This window comes from Mytilus trossulus, chromosome 6 (genome assembly GCF_036588685.1).
Source record: "Mytilus trossulus isolate FHL-02 chromosome 6, PNRI_Mtr1.1.1.hap1, whole genome shotgun sequence".
Taxonomy (NCBI): domain Eukaryota; kingdom Metazoa; phylum Mollusca; class Bivalvia; order Mytilida; family Mytilidae; genus Mytilus; species Mytilus trossulus.
Genome location: NC_086378.1, coordinates 51,893,838 through 51,903,164, shown reverse-complemented (window position 1 = coordinate 51,903,164; position 9,327 = coordinate 51,893,838).

Here is a 9,327-nt window from a genome sequence, read left to right as displayed (position 1 = left end):
ATACTGTTCCCAGAAAAACATATGATACTTCACCATAACAGTACAAGATGGATCGAGAGTATGAGTGGCCGTTCATGTCATTTGCGCGATTATATACGCGTATATAATTTTCAACGCGTATATATACGCGTATATTGTGGTTTTCAACGCGTATATTGTGGTTTTCAACGCGTATATTGTGGTTTTCAACGCGTATATTATCGTTTTATACGCGTATATTGTTAAAATAAACACGTGTATACTTTATTCCAATTTATTTATCATATACGCGTTAATATACGCGTTATTTGCATAAATATACGCGTTAATATACGCGTTAATATACGCGTTATTTGTGTTAATATACGCGTATGAAATCATTATATACGCGTTAATAAACATTCGTTTGTCTTATTGTTTAAACCAATGAAAGCTGCGTTCGTAAACTGGTTTGCATTCGACAATTGTATAACGGTCCGTGTAACACTTATCAAATCAAAGTTTTAAAAAGTTTTGAAATTTTAGATTTTTGGAATTTTGATCCAAGTTTTAAAATATCAAAATTTCAAATTGTGTTAAAGTTTTGAAATTTTGAAATTTTAACCAAATTATTAAAATATCAAAATTCTAAATATCGTTTATAAATTTGATAGTTAAGAAACTTGATCAAACTTTTAAAATACTAAACATAACGTGCAATTTTGATAATTTCACTTTTTGATAGTTTGATTTTTTAAATGTTTGCTTAAAATATCAAAAATATAAAGGGGCGACAAGAGGGGTACCTGTAAACACTGATGTAAACACGGCTCTGATAAGAACTATTCTTAGTTATAAATAAATAGCATGAAATATATCAAAACATTCTTAATAACAAAATAAATAATGAAAAGAAGAAGTCGTTTTTTTTTTATGAAACATATTAGACATCACATGGGATAACAGTATCCTGAAATTTTAAGGTTGTGCATCTATCAAAAAAAAATATAATTAAACCTATTTAATCCGGAATCAACTACGTTGATTTAAATCTCTTATACATGTATAAGGTTAGTGTTTGAGATAAATAATTCAAAGCTATCTTGTGTTCCCAGTGCCCAACATTTAGAAGTACCAGTGAAAAATGACCAACTCGCATGCAGTTAACCAAATAGCATTATTCGCCTTTTTGACGTTCCTGATGAAGGTAGATCCAGAAAAAGCGCTTCGGTCGCATATACAACTTAAAACGTTTTCCTTCATGTTTATCGATTGCCTGATGAACATATATTGCCTTTTAAGATTTATTTCAGTTCCCAGAAATGATACGGAAGGAATACTTAATATATAGCGTCGCAATGAAAGTTGTGCTATGCGTGTTTCAGCTGGCCCCTAGACAAAAAAGTGTACTGGTTCAGTGATTATAGACGTAATACTAAACTCCGAAATATAACAATAAACTAAAATCAAAATCATACAAGACTTAGAAGGACAGAGGCTCCTGGATTGGGACAGGCGCACAAATGCAGCGGGGTTTAATATGTTTCGTGAGATCACAACCCTCCCCCTATACCTCTAGCCAATAAAGAATGAAAAACACACAGTAATACGAACAGTAAAACGCACTTTAATGTGTCAGAATAGGAAACAAAAGAAACTAATCAATATGACAATGATAATAAACTAACAAAGGACTTCTATATATAAGTCTAGCAGTTACTGTCATACGCCAGCTCGATACCTCAATTAAACTACTAGTAGATATGTTTTAACTTCACTTTGGTCAAAAACCTCTTTAATTGTTTCGTTCTTATTTTTCTTGAATTTCAAATTTCAGTTTCAGCGTTCCGTAGGTGAATTCTTTACTTAAAATTCAGCGTTTTACATTGGACTGGTTTTTCGAGAGCAACATTGGTGTACGGCCAAAAATGGAAAAAAAATCATCATGCAGCTGACAGTGCGGCTTCTCTTTGCACACTCCATTATGACTGGGTGTACATGTGAACTTTTAGTTTGCTCAAAGTCGATTGTCGTACGATAACTTAAACATACCCAAATAACAAAATTCAAATACGGGACAACAATATCCTTTAATACAAAAAAATCTATTGCTTTTGTTTACTATTATAAAACAGTGGTTGATTTAGAACCTATAATGGAGCTACGTGTGTGATAACCAGTCCAAACGTGGTCTTTAAGGGAGCAACCATTTAAATTTAAAAGTGGGGTGAGGTTGTTTTGTCGAAGCGCTAACTTTTTTTTAAGTTTTTCATCGCTATTAATCAACTTATCTGGTTCATATCTAACATTAAAGGCATGGAGAATTTTTCTTTTGTCCTCTGCTGGCACAGAATATTATATCATCAAATTGAGGATCATAATAATTTTAATGTACCATTATCGAAGCCCCTAGTGGTAGTATCAAGTAAAAAAATAGTGACTATCTAAATATTGGTTTCCCAGAAGATTACTATTTATCGCTGATATAAACTTTTGAAAACAATTTTCAACTTTCAAAATGCCAACACCTACAACTGGATAGATGGGTGCTTAATGTAGTACAGCGGCAAATATTACATAAACATGAATGAAAGTTGGGTGCTAAATGTAGTACAGCGGTAACTATTACATAAATATAAATGCTCGTGAAAATAATGTTTATGGTATACATTTATATATGATATGAAAGGTTTCAACTTTTACAAAACCAGAGCTATACGTTGGATTTAAAAGTTTACTTTATTTGGCCTTTTCAATTTCATTTGACTTTATTTGCCTTTTTAACTTAATTTGGTTCGAGTGTCAATGATAAGTCTTTTGTAGACGAAACGCGCGTTTGGCGCAAAAAGCGGCAAACTTTATAACCTGGTATCAATCTATGATGAGTTGTTGTAGATACCTTGTAACAATATCTTGGCTCCAATTTTGTGATATTGGATCTTAGTACCGTCTTAATTTCAGCGTAAATAAGATTATATTAAAAACCTCCCACGTTGTGGACTAGCACAACCTTAATTAGGACACCGTGCATTCAGTATCATGAAGCGCTTTTCTTGACCAACCTTCTTACGGAACGCTTAAAGCTGAATATTTAGGGCAAACAACTTACAAAGAATAGATAAAAACGTTTAAGATGATCGTTCATTCTGTACATGAAATGACATATTCTTTAGCCAACATGATTGCAGAAAGTAAGAAGTCGTAAAGCAAAACAGAAGAAAAAAATGAAATCAAAAGAAGTAATACATCGTGTATTGGGCATTTTTATTGCTTAAGAGTTTAGTAGAAAATGTATATATACATGCTCAACATAACCATACTATATGAACTACTGCGAGTTGTTCAGTTTTTACTGTTACTCCTGTTTCTCCAAAAATATGGGTGCTAGAAAAACCAGCAGGTAAAATGGTCACTATCAGAGCCGTACGTCTGGTATCTTCTTTGAAGAAATATTAATTTTGTCATTATTTTTTCACCGCTTACAACTGTCCGTTTTATTTCATACATAAACTTTTAAGTATCAGTATGTTTTTAATTCATATTGTTTCTTATCGTTCCGCTTTTATTTCCTTTCGCTTTTTACAGGTATCCCTCTTATTGCCCCTTTTCTATTTTGATATTTTAAGCAAACATTTGAAAAATCAAACTTTCAAAAAGTGAAATAATTAAAATTGCGCGTTAGATTTAGTATTTTAGAAGTTTGATCAAATTTCTAAACTATCAAATTTATAAACGATATTAAGAATTTTGATATTTTAATAATTTGGTTAAAATTTCAAAATTTCAAAACTTTAACACAATTTGAAATTTTGATATTTTAAAACTTGGATCAAAATTCCAAAAATCTAAAATTTCAAAACTTTTTAAAACTTTGATTTGATAAGTGTTACACGGACCGTTATACAATTGTCACATGCAAACCAGTTTAAGAACGCAGATTTCATTGGTTAAAACAATAAGACAAACGAATGTTTATTAACGCGTATATAATGATTTCATACGCGTATATTAACACAAATAACGCGTATATTAACGCGTATATTAACGCGTATATTTATGCAAATAACGCGTATATTAACGCGTATATGATAAATAAATTGGAATAAAGTATAAACGTGTTTATTTTAACAATATACGCGTATAAAACGATAATATACGCGTTGAAAACCACAATATACGCGTTGAAAACCACAATATACGCGTTGAAAACCACAATATACGCGTATATATACGCGTTGAAAATTATATACGCGTATATAATCGCGCAAATGACATGAACGGCCACTCATACGAGAGGAACGCGTACACATACACCTATATCATATTTAATGTACATAGCAATCAAGGCAATCGATCAGTAATGAAATCAGTTGGACATATGGGAATCCAAGTAATTATTTGAAACTTACTCTTTTCAAGTTACACAATTGGGTTACAAATAATCTAAAAGTAAAAGCCAGTTGCTTTCTTTAAAAAAAGCAATACGTGAACCTAAAACCGCTGACTGGTCACCAAAAGATTGTTGCTAAATTTGTGTTTGCTTTTGAATTGAAATAAATCTAGTTGACTGCGAATAGAAGAAGATAGTGATGAACTTCCTTTATTAAAATATATATTTTTGCACAAGTCAGTTGAAAGAAATGTTGGATAATTGTGAATAGAAAAGTGTATAAACAGCTACTATTTGAATATTCATTTAAAGCTCGACTATTTCATTTATTACTTGTGATTGTACATCAGTTTTTCATAAAACTATTGCACGAACTTGCAATAGTAATAATATTTCTACAAACCGAGTGTATAATGCAAATTGCACAAATCAACTATAGCAATATAGATTTACGCACTAATAATCCGGATGCATTTATTTTATCTGTCATATTTGTATATTTTGTTTCCTACATGGATGCCTTCGTATTCTCAACTCGTTAATGAAGTTGTCTGTACTCATGGAATATGTTTTAAAGATAAATTTAAAGTTCATTTTCCACTTGTGGCAGGCATCTTAAAAGAAGGTTTCATACATTTTTCGTAAGAGTAACACACCAGCTTCATTTGAACCTCTTATATAGAGACTTTAAGTTATTTTGGTACTTAAAACATCGCATTTTAAGTACCTGATTTTACTTAAATTAATCCAAATATTCTTCAGGGAAACTTTGTTTTGTAGAACATCTTATTTTCAGAAGTTTTTATGAATACCTGAACATACTCTCAAAAGAATCAATTTATATTAAAAGACATGTAGATATAAAAAGATACCAGGATTATTAACATGTTGAGCGCCAGACGCGAGTTAAGTCTACAAAGAATCATCAGCGACGCTCGAATAAACTTGAATAGTAAAAAAGGCCAAACAAAGTACGAACTTTATTAATCTTTTCCTTGGTTAGAAAAATCCATGGCATTTCGAAATTGTCAAAGTTTATAAAAGGACAGTGACTTAAAAAAGAAAACAAAAGAGAAACAGCTAGAGGTCAGATTATCGTAAGCAATGATGAAACTCACATGCCAAGCTCTTACTGCCGTGTCCAAAATTTCGCATTCGCGATTGAAATAAATGATTATGCATGAGCGTGGTATTTTTGCGCAAGGAATATCAAGGACGTATAACTATAAGTCCTATGAAGTTGTAAATAGAACGCATAGGCACTGATACTTTGGATAAGAATACGCATTTGTGTCACCACATATACTAAGTTAATAGTTGAATTCAGATGTCAAACTAGTACCTACCTGAAGTGATTTGACCCAGGATTAACTGACAATTTTCAAAAACGGAATTTTAGTGAACACAAACCGATAGTGTGCGTGTGATTTTCGATCATATACTAGCCATGCTAGTAGACAAGTATATGAGCAATAAGCTAAAAACTCCTATAGGAATTGTCTTATTTGTAGGTCTTTCTTTGCTTAACATTTTTGCTGTTCGAAGTTTTTATATCATAGTTTCTAAACAATACTTAAAAATGTTAGAAATAATCTTTCAAGGCAATAACTCCTATAGGTTATAAAGGATCAATTTACATTTTTTGTTCGCAGTAGAAATAACTTTACTGAACATTTTTGTTGTTTAAAATTTTTCTTTACATGAAAGTGTAAAGAATAACAACCAAAACCCGGCAAATTTCTTCTAAATTATTATTTCAAGGGCAATGACTCCAAATTAGGTTGTCAAATACGTCTAAATAACATGATCATCACTTATAGATCTTGATTTGCTAATAAATATTTGCCAGCCACTTATTCTCTGGATTGCTTTTCATTTTATAGGAAACACCAAAAACTGCATTTTAATCCTATGTTATATTTTAAGCCATGTTTGTATATTGATCAAAATGAAAAAAAAGTTTATAAACTAGACTTTATTCCTTGTTGCTTAAAAAGGGTCAAGTTTCAGAAAAGATCGTTGTAAAAGTTTACGACGACGACGGTAACCAAGTAAAGGTTATAGCTAACATGGCCCTACCTTAAGTTGAACTTAATACTAGTATAATGGACAAACTTAAAGACCTGTGCAAAGACGACAGATGCCAAGTGATGAGAAAAAAAAAATACACGTGCCATTTAGGCCAGGAAGGTAAAAAGAGGCTTTCAGGATTTTCGAGAACTTTGAAATGATGTTTTATAAAATTTCTTGTTTCCTTTATGAAGGTGGGGAGACAAAAGTGCTTCGTTTTGTTTTTAAATAGTGGCCATGCCATTTTGCTTGATTTTAAGTGTTTTCTTATAAAAGGGTGTTGGATGTAAAGCTAATCTGCTCATCCTTCAAAAGCATTAAGATCACTGCGGGTTTTTGTTGGGTTCGTGTTGCTAAGTCTTTAGTTTTCTATGTTGTTTTTCTTTTGGTAGTTTTTTGTTAGCAGTCGATTTATGAGTTGAATATCCCTCGGGTATGAATTGAAACCCCTCTTCTCGATATTCTCATAACCTGATTTCTCTATGGATATTACTTGCAAAGGTGGGTTCCAAATGCTAGATTTAAACAAGAGTGCACACGCTGAAATGTCTCGCCTTCTTTACTAATCATTGATATTATGTTGATAGTCAGACCTAAATATAAAGCTTTATTACACCTGTCACATAAACTCAACATTAACCAAGAAAACAGAACATTGATCAATGAACCATGAAAATAAGGTCAAGGTCAGATGCACCATACCAGGCAGACATGTACAGCTAGCAATTCTTCAATACAACAAATATAGTTGACTTATTGCTTATAAATTAAGAAAAACACACCAGAACCCAAACACTTAAAATACTTAGCAATGGACCGTGAAAAGGAGGTCAAGGTCAAATAAAACCTGCCTAACAGACATATGGATCATCAAATATTTCCATATACCAAATATATTTGACCTAATGCATAAAGTATTAGAAAAATAGATCAAAACACAAAAACTTAACTTAGACCACTGAACCATGAAAATGAGGCCAAGGTCAGATGAAACCTGTCAGCTAGACATGTACACCTTACAGTCCTTCCATACACCAACTATACTAGACCTATTGCTTATAGTATCTGAGATATGGACTTTACCACCAAAACTTAACCTTGTTCACTGATCCATGAAATGAGGTCGAGGTCAGGTGAAAACTGTCTGATGGGCACGAGGACCTTGCAAGGTACGCACATATCAAATATAGTTATACAATTACTTATAATAAGAGAGAATTTAACATTACAAAAAATCTTAACTTTTTTTCAAGTAGTCACTGAACCATGAAAATGAGGTCAAGGACATTGGACATGTGACTGACGGAAAGTTTGTAACGTGATGCATATATATATACAAAGTATGAAGCATCTAGGTCTTCTACCTTTTAAAATATAAAGCTTTTAAGAAGTTAGCTACTGCTGCTGCCGCCAGATCACTATCCCTATGTCGAGCTTTCTGCAACAAAAGTTGCAGGCTCTACAAAAATGATAATACATTTCTACCTTAAAACTAATGATACATGTACAAATCGGTACATTAGAGTAGCAGATTGCTTATTTTCAGTTTTAAAAGGAGGTCTTTTCCATAACAAAGATAAAAAAATATGCAGTTTTAGTGCCTCATACTTTCTCTTCAAATTAAAATGTTTCCCTTATAAGTTGAACAAATATCATAAATATGTCTTTGTACTTACAGTAATCATAAATTTTGTCATTTAATAACTGCAATACTATTAAATCTTTTATCAGTTATTTGATAAAAATTTCTATAAATAACTACATCAAGAGTGGACATCGTGAAATGTCTCAAATGTAAAAAATATTCTAGGTCTTTGTGATAAGGGTACCAAGGAGTGATATCACTATTGTTATTCTTCTTTTAGCACTGGATAAGTTTGATTTTTTTAAATGCACAGAATTGATGTGTTTACATAATGCAACAACACTGGAGTATCTAGATAGCCATGGACTCTTATCAGAAAAAAACGTATGATAACAAGTTATAATGAAATGTGTATGACTTACACAAGTATTTTTTTGTGAAAAGAGCCAGTGTTGCCATTCTGAATCTAATATATAAAAAAGAAGATGTGGTATGATTGCCAATGAGACAACTATCCACAAAAGACCAAAATGACACAGACATTAACAACTATAGGTCATCATACGGCCTTCAACAATGAGCAAAGCCCATACCGCGTAGTCAGCTATAAAAGGCCCCGATAAGACAATGTAAAGTATATTTCTACAACTATGGGTAAAGATAGAATTCTAAAATCTTTTTTTTTTATGTAGTTTATCTTGACATTGTTCCTAGTAGTTTTCTGCTTTAGTTTTGGTCAATACAAAAGGTAAGAATCATAATTTAAGGGCTGTAACTCTTATTTGAGTTGAAAACTTTAGCTTTGATTCTCTGTTTATCGGTTAAGTTTCTCTCTATCTCAAATGATTTTTATCCAAAACACGCAAACAATCTTTTAAATGCACTATTCTTACAAAGAGTACACAGACAATTTCATTTAAGTTGACCTATTTGTAACATTTTTCTATGTACCGTGGGCTGGAGGCCTGTTTTTGTACAATAAACTTGATTTGATTTGATTTGATTTGATAACATTTTTCTAAACATACAGAAATGTTAAGAAAAAAATAATAACTTGGCACTTGATTCCATGTTCAGTTTTTAAGCTGATGATTGTGTCCAAAACTGATTCCAACATTGCTGCAAGTTTTGTTAATATAAAATCGATTTTACATATATCCATTTGGTTAAGGTGGTACCTAACACTACAGGGAGATAACTCTGTAATATCAGCTAAACGTTTTAATTACGTTGCGTTGTGAAGGCAATATAAAGCTTCTCAATGACCAAAATAAGTGTTCGTCAAACTGCTATATAACCAGTGTAATTTTTCTGACAAAACGCT